The sequence below is a fragment of the Artibeus jamaicensis genome, unplaced genomic scaffold (assembly GCF_021234435.1).
Source record: "Artibeus jamaicensis isolate MK-2021 breed Jamaican fruit bat unplaced genomic scaffold, CSHL_Jam_final contig_354, whole genome shotgun sequence".
NCBI lineage: Eukaryota > Metazoa > Chordata > Mammalia > Chiroptera > Phyllostomidae > Artibeus > Artibeus jamaicensis.
In genome coordinates, this window is record NW_026521803.1 from 36,093,570 (window position 1) to 36,105,891 (window position 12,322).

The 12,322-nt window shown below is 48.4% G+C and overlaps 1 long non-coding RNA gene across 3 annotated transcripts; it reads left to right on the top strand.

Annotated features, from left to right (window-relative positions):
* Positions 1-3,168: 3,168 nt before the first annotated feature.
* On the top strand, positions 3,169-11,440 carry LOC119054125 (uncharacterized). Of its 3 annotated transcripts, none has more exons than XR_008391441.1 (3): positions 3,169-3,829; positions 6,746-6,823; positions 8,417-11,440. It is a non-coding gene; the product is annotated as an uncharacterized LOC119054125 (long non-coding RNA). The 3 variants fall into 3 exon arrangements; XR_008391440.1 differs by having other exon boundaries at positions 3,179-3,829; positions 6,746-6,818; positions 8,417-11,439; XR_005083453.2 differs by having other exon boundaries at positions 3,181-3,829; positions 6,756-6,818; positions 8,417-11,439.
* The last annotated feature ends 882 nt before the right edge of the window (positions 11,441-12,322 follow it).

A 12,322-nucleotide genomic window follows, 5' to 3' on the forward strand; every position in this document is an offset into this window, starting at 1 on the left:
TGTGCCCTGACTGGGAATCGAACTGCTACCCTTTGGTTCACAGGTCAGCACTCAATCCTGAGCTACACCAGCCAGGGCTCCACAAATATTTCTTGAATGAATGAATGAATTAATGAGGATTCATTGGAGATTGTTTGATATTTAAAAAAGATTTACTCAAAGAGTTTTTACTCTTCCTCAGAAGGGGGTGGGCAGCCGGGCAGAAGAGTTAAAGGGCCTGAACTCTAGGCCTTCTCTCCTTGGAAGTCCCAAGGAGAGGCCAGTCTCTGGAAACACTATGGTGGAAATACGGCATTTTGACAGAGCAATAGAAAAGCATGCGGGCTAATTTCGTCATTTGAAAAATGAGAAAAGAAAAAAAGGTAAGGCATTCATCTTGACTGGTCATAGCTCTTTTGTTTGTTTGTTTTTTGAAAGAACAAAAAAGCCCTGGCTGGTGTGGCTCAGTGGATTCAGTGCCGCGCTGTGAACCAAGGGGTTGCTGGTTCGATTCCCAGTCAGGGCACGTGCCCTGGGTTGTGGGCCAGGTCCCTGGTGGTGGGTGTGAGGGAGGCTACCACACACTGATGTTTCTCTCCTTCTCTTTCTCCTTCCCTTCCCCTTTGTCTAAAAGTAAATAAATACAATCTTTAAAAAAAAAAACACCTCTCTTTAAAAAAATTAGATAGATAGATAGAACAAAAGAAAAACAACTCTCAAAGATTTTGGAGAGAATTGAGAAATTTGAAAATGAGCTAAACATCAGATGCTCTCAGGAAACTCCTGTTATTTTAGCTCCAAAGATGGCAGGCAGGTCGAGTAGGAAACTCTCACTCTTCGGGGGGGGTGTGGGGAAGAGTTTCAGGGAAAAGTACTGCATCTGCAACTTTCTTCACCAGCCTCCATGCCAAGGTGCCCGCACATCCATGTGATGATGGCCCTCTTGTCCCCGCACTCAGGCCACTGCCCCCCATGCCAACCGGCATTTGGAGCCAATATTTCACCAGTAAGAGCAGGGATCTTTAGTGGGAGAAGGTGACTCGTGTGTGTGACTACTGTGATGAAACCAGGACTCCCTGTCAACATGCCATTTGCACTTGGCCCTGGGCCAGGACATTGGTTTGAAGGTGACTTTGACTCTCTTGAGAGCACGTCTGAAGCCTTGGCTGTTCAGCCTCCCTCTGGTCCCCCCATGCTCGGCCCCGTCCCTCACGGGCTAAATTTCACTCCCCTGGTCTCTTTCTTCACTAGGCCAATGAATAGCCGGTTAGTCAGTACAGCTCATGACCTTCGGAATTTTTCTGAGTGCGTCTTTGTTTCTCTTTGTTAATAAAAACAGCTTCATGACCTATGTCATCTAGTGTCAGAGCAAATGACAAGCAAGCATTCTCAGCTTTGCCGCAGAGAGAGGAACCTAAAAACTCAGAAGTACAAAACATTGTGTCCAAAGGCAAATATCTGAATGGTGAAGAATCTTGAACGAGACCCAGGATTCCCAGTTCTTGGAATTCTGGATCCCTCCTGGCAAAAGCTGGTCATTTTTTATTGGAACTGACCACCTTCCCCCCTTCCCCAGAAAGCCTCAGCTCAGGCAGGAAGATGAGAAAAACACAGTCAGGCACCCCCCAGGGGGCAGGGCCTGCTTCTAACTGCACCAGTGGAAAGTTACCTGGTTTTGTTTGTCTCTCTTTGCAAAGTCCAGTTTGCAGCCTGTCTGTGAGTACAAACGTTAGGGATTGAGCTGTTCCAAACTGAACTTCAACCCTGCAGGATTCAAGTCTTATCTTAAAAGAATGCAACCCTTGTGATAAAATAATAATCATAATAAAACACTTATCATTTTATTTTTTCACATTCCTTTTTTTATCCTCAGCCAAGGACGTTTCTATGGATGTTTTTAGAGAGAGAGGGCAAGAAACATCACAGAGAGAGGAACAGCGACTCGTTGCCTGCCATGCGCCCAAACCAGGGAAGCGAACCCACAACCTAGACACATGCTCTGATGAGGAGTCAGATAGACAACCCCTTCGGTGCACAAAGACGCTCCACCGGCTAAGCCGTGCAGCCTAGGCAGGAAGGATCGTTGAAAGACAGCTAAGGTAGGGGTTGGCAGGGTTATAAATAGAGTAAGACTAATCCTTTCTATGACATTCAGAATCCTGGCAAGTACAATGGCTGGGAATTTAAAGGAAGTCATCTGAAAGCTAAATGTCTGTCTTCATAATGGATTTCCAAAAGAAGGGAAAATTGTCTTGACTAAACTGAGAGGGGCTGCCGAAAGTGACCCGGATGTCCTAGCAGTGGCCGGATGTCCTAGCTGGGGGGCCTAGAAATGGGGGGGACTAGTTCTGCCCTTGAAAAGAATAGGTACCTGGTGGGGAGGGGGGTGCAGGTTCTGGGCAATCTGCTTCACTTTAAGTAGAAAAACCAACAGTAATTCTGAAGTAACCAAGAAGTAATTTAAAAAGCACAAAGGAAGGTACCCTGGACAGTGCCAGTGATATGACCTTTAAAAAATCACGTTGACACCCTGTCTCTTGAAGAATGCTGAAGACACAAAACCTGGCCATTCCCACAGGCCCACGGGAGTGTTTTTCCCATTTCTCGATGACCATTTGGGCCTTCACCACGTGAGCGTGCGGGTCTGGGGAAGGCCACATCCCTCAGCCTTCCTGGGAGCCCCGACCTTTGCTAGCAGCCAGTTTGCAGGAAGACCTCGGGAGGCCCGAGGCAGCCAGAGGTCTCCCATAGGCACGTGGGGACCCAACAGCAGCCTGACTCTGTGGGCTCCCTCCTTGAGATCGGCTCGCAGCTCCAAGGAAAAAAGAAGAAAGAGCCACAGCATGTTTTGCTTTCCACTTTCACCTGAAAAGAAATATACCTAAGAGCAAGTGCAGGGCAGAACGCTTGTACCTGCTGGTTGAGGCTGCCACTTCCTCGGGCCACCAACCAGCCCTCACTTTAGACTGTATTTACTACTAGAGGGTGACCAACAGCTTCCTTTCAAAGCTGAAGAAAGTGACAAAGTGGTCTGAGGAGGAAAAGAAATAATCAGAGACATTAAAAATAATAGCAGCTCTCAGCCTTCATCTGGGACCAATGGCCGCTGCCAGTGGTTGCTTACGTCACAGCTTTGGCGTGTAGGTGTCTTTCCTGCCAAGTGTAATCTCCGTCTGTCTCGTCACCACAGCATTTCCAGAGCTTAGCAGATAAGGAGGAGCTTAGTGATTGTCGGCAGGAACAAATAAATGGGTTGCAGTGACATCAGAAGAAACCAGTGCAAGAAGAGAATGAGATTGGCTTCCAAATATTGGTCAAGAGCTTTAAGTAGGATGAGCCAAGGATGTCTGAATTGCCTATATTTCCACGACCAGGTGACTTTCCTGGGTCTAGAATTCTGAGGAGGTGACGAGGTAACAAACCGTAGTCTTCCTGTAAGGAAAGAGTTAAAGGCGTTTGCACCTGGGCTTCTGAGGGGACGATGTGTTCATTAGGGGCACCTGCCTGGGCCACCAACCTGCAGGCCGCACTGCACCCCCACACCGCGGAGGGCGGACACTGGGCTTTCCAGCCTTGCTTAGTGTGCTTGACCAAAGGTGACAATGACTTAGGGGGCTAAGGTCGTGTCCTCCCCCCTTCCAAATCAATAATTTAATGTGACTTATCAGAAAGAGAAAAAGCTGTTTACTTTAAAGCTCTGGATTCCATAAAGGGAGAGAGACAAGGCCTAAAACCTGCAGAAGCTCAGGGCTCAGGCCCACGGCCGCTCCGTGTAACTCAGGGCGCCTGGGAGGCACCGCCCCACCGGCCAGCAGAGGGCCTGGGCTGCGAGACTCGAGCTGCCTGGAAGGTAAGTTCCTCTCTTCCCATGGACCCTCCAACTCCCGTGTGAATTATGCTGTTCTTTTTGGGGCTCACTGCCTTTCAAAGGTGGGGGTGAGCTGTGACCTAGGTGTTCAAAAAGACCCCACACAACACCTGAATAAGGTGCAGTGGTAAACACAGCATGCTTGAATTTGTCTGCTGTGACTATTCTGTTTTGTTTTGTTTTCAGAAAGCCTGAAAAAAACTTGTGACTTTTCTAGATGTTCCTCTCAATCCCGTGGAGAGAAAGGCTAAGGCTGGGGAGGAGTTGGGGCCCAGAAGTAGCGTGGACTTTTAGTTCTGCTCCTGAAGCAGTGGCCCTGAAGCCATTACCTGTTTCAGGATGGTCTGAGTTACCAACAGCTCCAAGGTCTTTGAGATCCACCAGAAGACTGGGATCTCACTGGGATTAGGAGGTTGACCTGGCCAGGAGTCCCTCCCCTCCCCAAGCTTCTGGGCAGTCGCACGGCACAGCTCGCTCTACTTTGTTCTTCAGCTGCTAAAAGGCCCACCTCGGGGCTGTGGAGGTGTCCACCTCTTATTAGTCCATCGACGGCCCTGGAAAGAGCTGGATGGCAGCTCAGAGAGGAGGCTGGTTCCTAGGAGACCTCCAACCTCAGCAATTCTCTTACAAAGGTCTGTTGTGGCCCCAGCTCAGCTGAGAATGTGCTCAGTGGTCTCTCTTAACCCCTGGTTGGTGATAAACACAGATAATGGGCACAGAAGCACCCAGAACTCCCCTTCTAAGCAAATTTCAATGAGAAAAGAAATGCATCTTTGCTCCCTATTGACAAGAACATTTTATTTTAAAATGTCCTCGTATTTTCAAAGTGACAAGACCCAGGCGTATGTTAGTGTCTTTCTTTGTCTTTGACAAATGCTAACAGCCTAAAAGAATCAAATTGATGCCTTTAGCACACGTATGTGAGGTGACAGTAAATGTGGATTTGGAATCAGGAAAAAGTATTTTCATCGATCTTTTGCTTTTTAAGAAAATGGGGGTTTTTGGTGCTGATTGATAAGGTTCTCTGCAAGGTAACACTTCTCAGTCCCCAAAGCCTCCTTTTTGCCATCTTCTGCTGTTGGCCCAACACGGTTCTCAGCCTCTGGGGATCCCAGTGTGAAGGCAAAGACCAGCTGCTGGTGCCCAGATGTGACCTAAGAAAGAACAGGGATTTCTGTGCTATTCCTGGTACTTGTGCATCGAAGGCATCTTGTAAGAAGCTGCAATGTACACAAAATACTTAAAGACTGAAGAATTTGCTAGAGGGTTAGGCTTTGTAAAGTCTTCCCCCCAATGAACCTCCATCCCCGTTAATGAAAAAAAATATCTTCATGAGATGAAAAGAAAGGCAAACCCTGTCTTGCCTGATTGTCATACCATGGGCTCAATGGGAAAGCTGCATTCTGAAATCTAGGCACCAGAAACGTCTAGACACTCAGTCCAGGTCAGAGGGCAAGGGAAGATTAGACAGGGACACCCCACGGAAACGTCATGGTAAGGGCCATTTAGAAATGCCTGACCCCCACCTCAGGAAGGAGCCAAGAGAGGTGGAGAGAACTGAATGAGGCTGAAATCAGTGGAGAGCCGCTAAACCGGACCCCTCCAGGCCTTTTCTAAGCGGCAGAAAGTTGTGCTGGCATTTGGACCCATCATCCTGATTAGTATCCAACATCTTTGCCTTAAGCGTTCATTTTTTTTTGTTCCACAGGAAATAACAGGTGTAATTGTTTCTCAACCACCTTATAAACTTTCTAGTTTTTATGAACTGGTACTATTTCAATTGCCACATTTGAAAGAACTAGAACAAAAGGGCTTTTTTACATAACTGCAGAATGAGAATGACTTTGTGAATTAAGAGAATATATATCCAGGTAGATCCTGACACTGCCACTTCTCATTTTTTTGTTAGTGACATGTTAGACGGCATTTGGAAGAAGTGGAAACACTCTGCTTGCTTCTTTAAACTGCTTTGCAGGCCGAGTTTAACTGCACCTGCAGAAGCAATCAAAGAAGTAATAAAAGGTGGTGGCCGTTAGAGCTGTGTTTAAAACGTGTGCGCAAGGCTGAGAACATCACAGGCACCCGATAAACAAGTGTTTATGGATCAATGCTGTCATACCGTAAAATTAGCATTCTGCAAAATAAAGCACTTCAGCAATCATTTGCTGAGAAATCAGCCTGAGGCCCATCTCTCAGGGCAGCACGAGCTTCCGAGCTTGTTGACAAGCAGTGTAGACAGAGGGTAAGTTCCAGCCTCCCGATTTCAGGGGAGCCTTGTGCAAGAAGGAATTTCATTAGGAATATACCCCCACATGAACCCTGCTTACAAATTATTTAAATTCTAATCGTTTTTCCCAGTACAAAAGTACTACATGATTTGTAGAAATTAATCAATGTGGAGAAGCGAAAGGAAGAAAAAAATGAAACCCCAATCTACCAGTCAAAGATAACCAGGCAATATTGGGTGTTTGGGGCCCCGGCATATATGTATTCCTCACAAAAAAGGGCTCCCAGTGTGCACATTATTTTATAAATGACTCCTCCATTCAATAACATATCTTGAATCTCTTTCCAAGTCAACCACCATTTTTTTCTACAATATCAACTTACGTGACTAGGGTGTATTATAAATATACTAACTTTCTATAATTGGACATGAAGGTTGTTTGCAATTTTTACTAATACAAACAGTGCCACCCTAGACAACCTTAGAGGTAAATCTTTCTACAAATCTGTAGGAGGAAAAATCTTTTCTCCAATTCAAGGACTCTTTCCTTGAGAGAAATTTCTTAGACCGAAGAAATAGAGGTTTATTTGGGGAAGGAGGTGGTAACATTTACCTGTTAGGTATTAACATCCTCTCTTTTTTCTTCCCTGTTGACTCTCCCTCCCTTCCAGTCTTTGGCAGACTCCTGGAAGGTTGCAGCACCCACCTGGAGAAGTGGAGGGGCTACTCACACGCTGCTCTCAGGTGCTGTAAGTGAAATGGGCGTGAGCCCTTGCCCTGTGCAGAGAGCCCTTTAAGCATGTCTTCCAGGACTGCTTTTTCCATAAATCCCAAATGAAGTAAGATATGTCCAGGGCCCCTTGTCGTGGCCAGCGATGTCCCTTGAGCAGCCAGGCAGTGGGGGTGTCTGTGCTAGGTCCCTCAGACAAAGCAGATGAGCGTGGCTGACTTGTTAGATGGAGCAGTGAGAAAGGAAGAGCCTCAAGAGTGTGTCCCTGTGGCTGCAGCCAGGGAGCTGAGGGCTGCTGGGGGCGTTTGGGGTCAGCTGGGGAGCTGCAAAATCTGTGTGTGGGGTGAGTGGTGGCGGGGGAAGAGTTCCACCTGAAGGGAGCAGGTCTCACAACACAGTGGGCTGGGCGGCAATTCCCTGCTGCCCTACAAGTGAGCGCACCCTGGTGAGGCAAGCCAGGGGCGCAGACAGACACCAAAGGGAATCAGTCACTTAATAGGAAGAGGAGCACATCGGCAGGGCCAAAAAAGGCTGGCTGGTACTCCTAGGGCAGATGCAAGGCTGTGTATCGATGACATTGCCAGAAAACCGAAAAGCAAAAGAAAGAAAGAGAAGAAAAGGCTCCAATCCTGTGGCAGCTGGGTGACTTTCACAGTCTGCTGATAACATGCAGTCTAGGGTGAAGAGGGTGATTTTGTGGTCTGCCTGTGAATAAGGGTCATTTTTACTTTTAAAAACGCAGAGTGCTCACTTTCGATTGTTAAGAACGGGCTGATTTGATGGCCCGGTAAGGCTCTGGCCCGATGTTAACAACAGGGTTCTCCTGGGGTAAAAATAGACTGGTCCCTACTCCCTCCTTTTTCAGCATGTGGGAGAAAAAAAAGGTTAGGTGAAATGTGTCATTTCTTCTCATTCTCCATTGTGGACAGAAATAAATAAAAATAAATAAATATTTATTAGAAACCATTTTTAACAGGAAACCCAAGAAACCAGGGGTGTTTATTTACAGGAGGCTCCTGATTGCTAGAAAATGAGTGTCATTCATGACAAATTGTATAGTTTCTCTCTTTGTCCATTTCCTTCCTTCCCTCCCCTTTCCTCTTGCCAACGGTGGAGAATAACATGTAAAATCTGGGTGCTGCTGTATCAGATAGGTACCAATGAAAGAAGATTATAGCCCATCTAAGTGCTACATCTCCACACAAAATAATTGTACCTTCCTTAGGCTGCAGCATTACTACACGTACTGATGATGGATAGAGATACATGGTGAGGGGAGAGTTGGGAAGGTCCAGTCATGTTATTATGGGTTATAATGTGGTGACCCACTAAGAATTTGTTTCCTAAAATCAATTCCCTCTAGGGATTCTTTCTCTCTTAGCCCTTTTAGAAAACTGACGCAAACAGATTTCTCATCTGTTTCCGAAGGAAGTTTCTCTTCCTGTTGATGGGAGGTCGTGGCGGGTGGTAACAGAACATAAGGCAGTGGCCCCTTCGGGTCCCTTTCTCAGCTTGGCTGTTTCAGGACACATAAGCCTGGCACCCGTGAGTCTTTCTCTCTTTCCAGTGTTCCAGATGCTCCCTGCCCCTGATCCTTCTTTTCTCTGCTCAGGTCACTACACACAGCTGGCGAGGCTCCCTGGTGATCCGCCACAGCAGAATGTGCAGGTGAAGTTACCACCTTCCCAGCTGCAGACGTCCCTTAGCAGAGCTGTGGAGTGTGACAATGGTGTTTGTGTCCAAGCTGTCAAACGCCATTATCACACTAAATAGCTACTGTTAGGCAATCCTTCCACTCAGTACATGCCTTGGCACCTGTTCGGTGTGGGCAAGAAGACTCGGCTTACAGCAGTGTCCCAGGCCGGTGTGACTACTGAATAAGTTCCAGTCCTTCTGTGCTCAGGCCCAGCATGTCATCTGAGCTGTGCCTCTTGCACGCTGTTGTTCAATCTTTAAACTGATGACGAGTGTTCTTCCTTTCCTGACTCGGTAAGAGGACTGCAGTGTATCCCAAAGTACCAAAGCACAAGGCGAGGTGTGTGGTAATCAATCAACCCATGCTTGCTGAGTTGAAAGGAGCAGTTCACAAATGTTAGACACAGAAAACGAAAACTGGGTTAAAGCTAAGTTTTGTAAACCACAGGTTTATAGGTGCAGTATCAAGGTATGTGTGTCTTGCCCTTTTCATCACTAAACAACTTTCTAATAAACTCACAGATGCCTTAACTGACTGTTCAGAAATTCAATAACATGTTTGATTTCTACTGATTGTAATCCATTACCAGGCTGATTACTGAATTTGTATTCTAGGCTCTTCTTCCTTGTGTTTCAGCCAGTTATCATCAGGAAATTGTAAATGAGTTATGTGTGAGTTTCCTTAGCAAATCTGAGCACGTTAAACCCAAGCAGCTTCTGGGACAATTGGAGCAGCTGGGTGGTCTCGTCTGAAACACAGTCTTTCTCTGAGAGGCATTTAAAGTAAGGATCAGGTTCTATTCGTGCAGGGCTACAGCTTCTCTGTCATGACTTGGCTAAGTGAACCAGGGCATGTTAAATCAAATGGAAAGGATCGGAGCCACCACCAGAAACAATGTGTTCGATCACCAGCCATTCATTTATCAGAAAAATATGTGTGGAGTGGCTTGAGGGATAAATTACACATGTCTGACATTTCCAGAAATGGTGCTTACTGGCTCATAATCAGTGTGGGGCCATTCTGATTGTTCACTGATGTGTATGAGCCAATCAGCAAAACTGTGTAAAACCATTCCAAGTCCCTTGCTGGGAAAGCACCCCTTGGGAGCAGTCCACATGCCTGTGATACACGGCCAACACCCAAGGTCAGAGGCTTCCATCCAAAGAAAAGAAGACCCATCCTGCCGGCCCTGCATCTCCTCCCACCTCAGCAACGTCAAGCAGAGAACCAGATCCCCTGAAATCATTCATACACCAGCATTCCCTTTTTGTGGGGTGTTTGTTTGTTTGTGAAAGCACTAATAGAACGAGCATTGGTACAGGGCTCTGCTATTCAAATCGCTCCCTCGCACACGATTTCATTTGGCCCATTCAACATGGGCAAAGATGGTATTTACAGTTTGGGCCCCTTCCCCACCCAGGCAGTGAACGGAGGCTGAGAATGGTTGTGGAGTCGTCTGGTTGTGCTACTGGGGCTCAGCCGGGGTGTCCCGACTCTGATGCCTTCTCCATGCCACTTTCCTCGGCCTGGTTATTCCACACACCCCCGGCTCCCCCGCCTAGGCCACGTCGAAGCCGGGTTCATCGTGCCGGTGTGGGATCAGTATCCTCAGCCCTGCCGTCTGCTTTGCCAATGTGTTCTGCGGCCAGCCTGCAGAATGAGAGGAGATGAGTGAGCCACATGGGACAGGCTCTCCGTGTGAGTGTTCACAACGCAGAAAAAGCCACGTGCAGGGAAGCACCAGAATGACGAAGCGGAAGGGACGAGAAGGGAAGGACGTCTCACTGGTGGCTTGGGGTTCGGAAGGGGTGACCAACTATCCGGCTATAGATTGGCCAACTCAGTGAGCCAGCCAGCTGATGTGACAATGATTAACCCAGAGCCTTTGGGTCCCAAACAGCTCCCAGGCTCAGGGACAGTGCCAAGCTGGCCTCACATATTCCTCCTCCCCACTTGCCCTGAGGTTTTGCTCAAATGGAATTAAACAGGGAGAAAAGGAAGGGCATTTCTGCATCTTTTCTGTGGCTCACCTCACACAGCGCCTAATATTATGATTCCTGCCTGGGTCAGCTCCGCATGCGAGTTGGGGGCCTGGTTCTTTGTGTAGAACTCTAAGGGCCACACACAGAGGACAAAGCGCCCGCTCCCCACTGTAGAGCCAGGGCTACACACTCCAGCTGCTCCGATCTCTGATGACAGCATCCTTCCCCAGCCCCCCTTTCACGGCTCCCACTGTCTCCCAGGACGACTCTTGCCGGTCCTCTCCCGGAAGGTATCCCTGACTCCCAGTGCCGCCTGCAGGGCGAAGGGGCCCAGTTGGAAGTGCAGTTAAACTTGCAGTGGAGCTGGGAGGCAGCAGAGAAACGAGCGGCCTCTTCCCCGGGAGACGGCCTCCCTTCACTTTGTGAGTCACATCTGCGAGGCCCTCCAAGTCCTTTCATCTGAGGACTCTGCATACCTCAAACATGACAGTTGCCACTTAGCGCCAGCCCCAGAGGAGGTCTGTGAAATAGCATAGCAGCTGTCATATACAGATGGCTCATTGCTACATTTTTCTGGACTGTTATTAAACCTGTATTTTGTACTCAGTGTAGTTCCTCAAATCAGGAGACAGTGGACTGTTAGGACGGAAAACCAGACCCCTTGTCCTGGGGAGGAAATTGCAGCCCTGAAAGGTTGAGGAGGCGGCCCAGGGTGGTTCAGTGAGTCTGCGGCCCAGCTCGACCCCACAGCCAGGCTTCCGGGCTCTGCCACTTCCTCCCTGTGGCGTCCTGTCGTTGTCACCGGCCGAGAGTAGACGCCAAGAGTAGAGGAGTCAAGCAGTACTTGCTGAAGGAGCGGCTGGATGCCATGTAAAGTCCCCTCCCTTTTCAGCCATCTGAGAACTGTTGCCTTCGGCTTTCAGAGGGATGCCCCTTCTTTGCCATTTTAGAATTCAGCGGGCAGGTCCATGTTTATGCTCCCTCTTCCCCACCCCTCGCTAGACAGACATGTTACGTGGTTACTGTGTGCCTCATATTGTACTGAGCTCTGGGGACACTCCTCAATGCAGGAGTTAGACAGTTGCCACGTGAGAGACAGCAAGACTTGAAGAAACTAGATGCCATCACCAAGCCCGAGACAGGGTGCCCGAGGGCTCTCGTTATGTCCTGCCGCTCTTTCCAGATGACGGAATACTGAGTCAGACTTGACCTCTGGTTGGTTGTTTGTGGGAAATAATTGCTCTTGTGTGTGTGGATGATTCCACGGTCAACAGGTTATGGATAAAGGACGCTGTGTCGTGCTGGGTGTCAGTGCTGAAGGCAACAATTCTGCTGCTCTTACTTCACCTGTTGCTGGCATTGTGAGCAGACAGGATCTGCGGAGAGGACTCAGTGGGGTCAGGGGACACATCCGAGCCCTCTCAGTGCCTGTGAGGAGCTTTCAGATCTCATGGAAGCTGGAGGAGGAGTGAGCTGGCTGTCTCTCATAATGCAGGCTGGGTAATGCTCCCCCCACCAGGTCATGAGCCCGGTTCCTCCGCTGCGCCCCCCTCCCGTCACAGAAAACCCATGCCAAGGCCACCAGTGGGATGCCCCTCAGTTTCCCCTCCCATGGCAGGAGCCCTGGGGCCTGTGGGAACGTGAAGGAATGAGGGACATCCACTTTCTATCCTTGGCTATCCAAGTTCCCCTCTAAGATTTCTAACAAAAGTGCAAGGTATCAAACACACACCAGGTCACCAAACTGTAAGTGGCTTCTGGACATTTCAAAGGGCCTCGGTGAGAACGCTGGGTCACCATGTGCGCTCTGAGAAAAGACTGATGTGACACAAGCTGATTG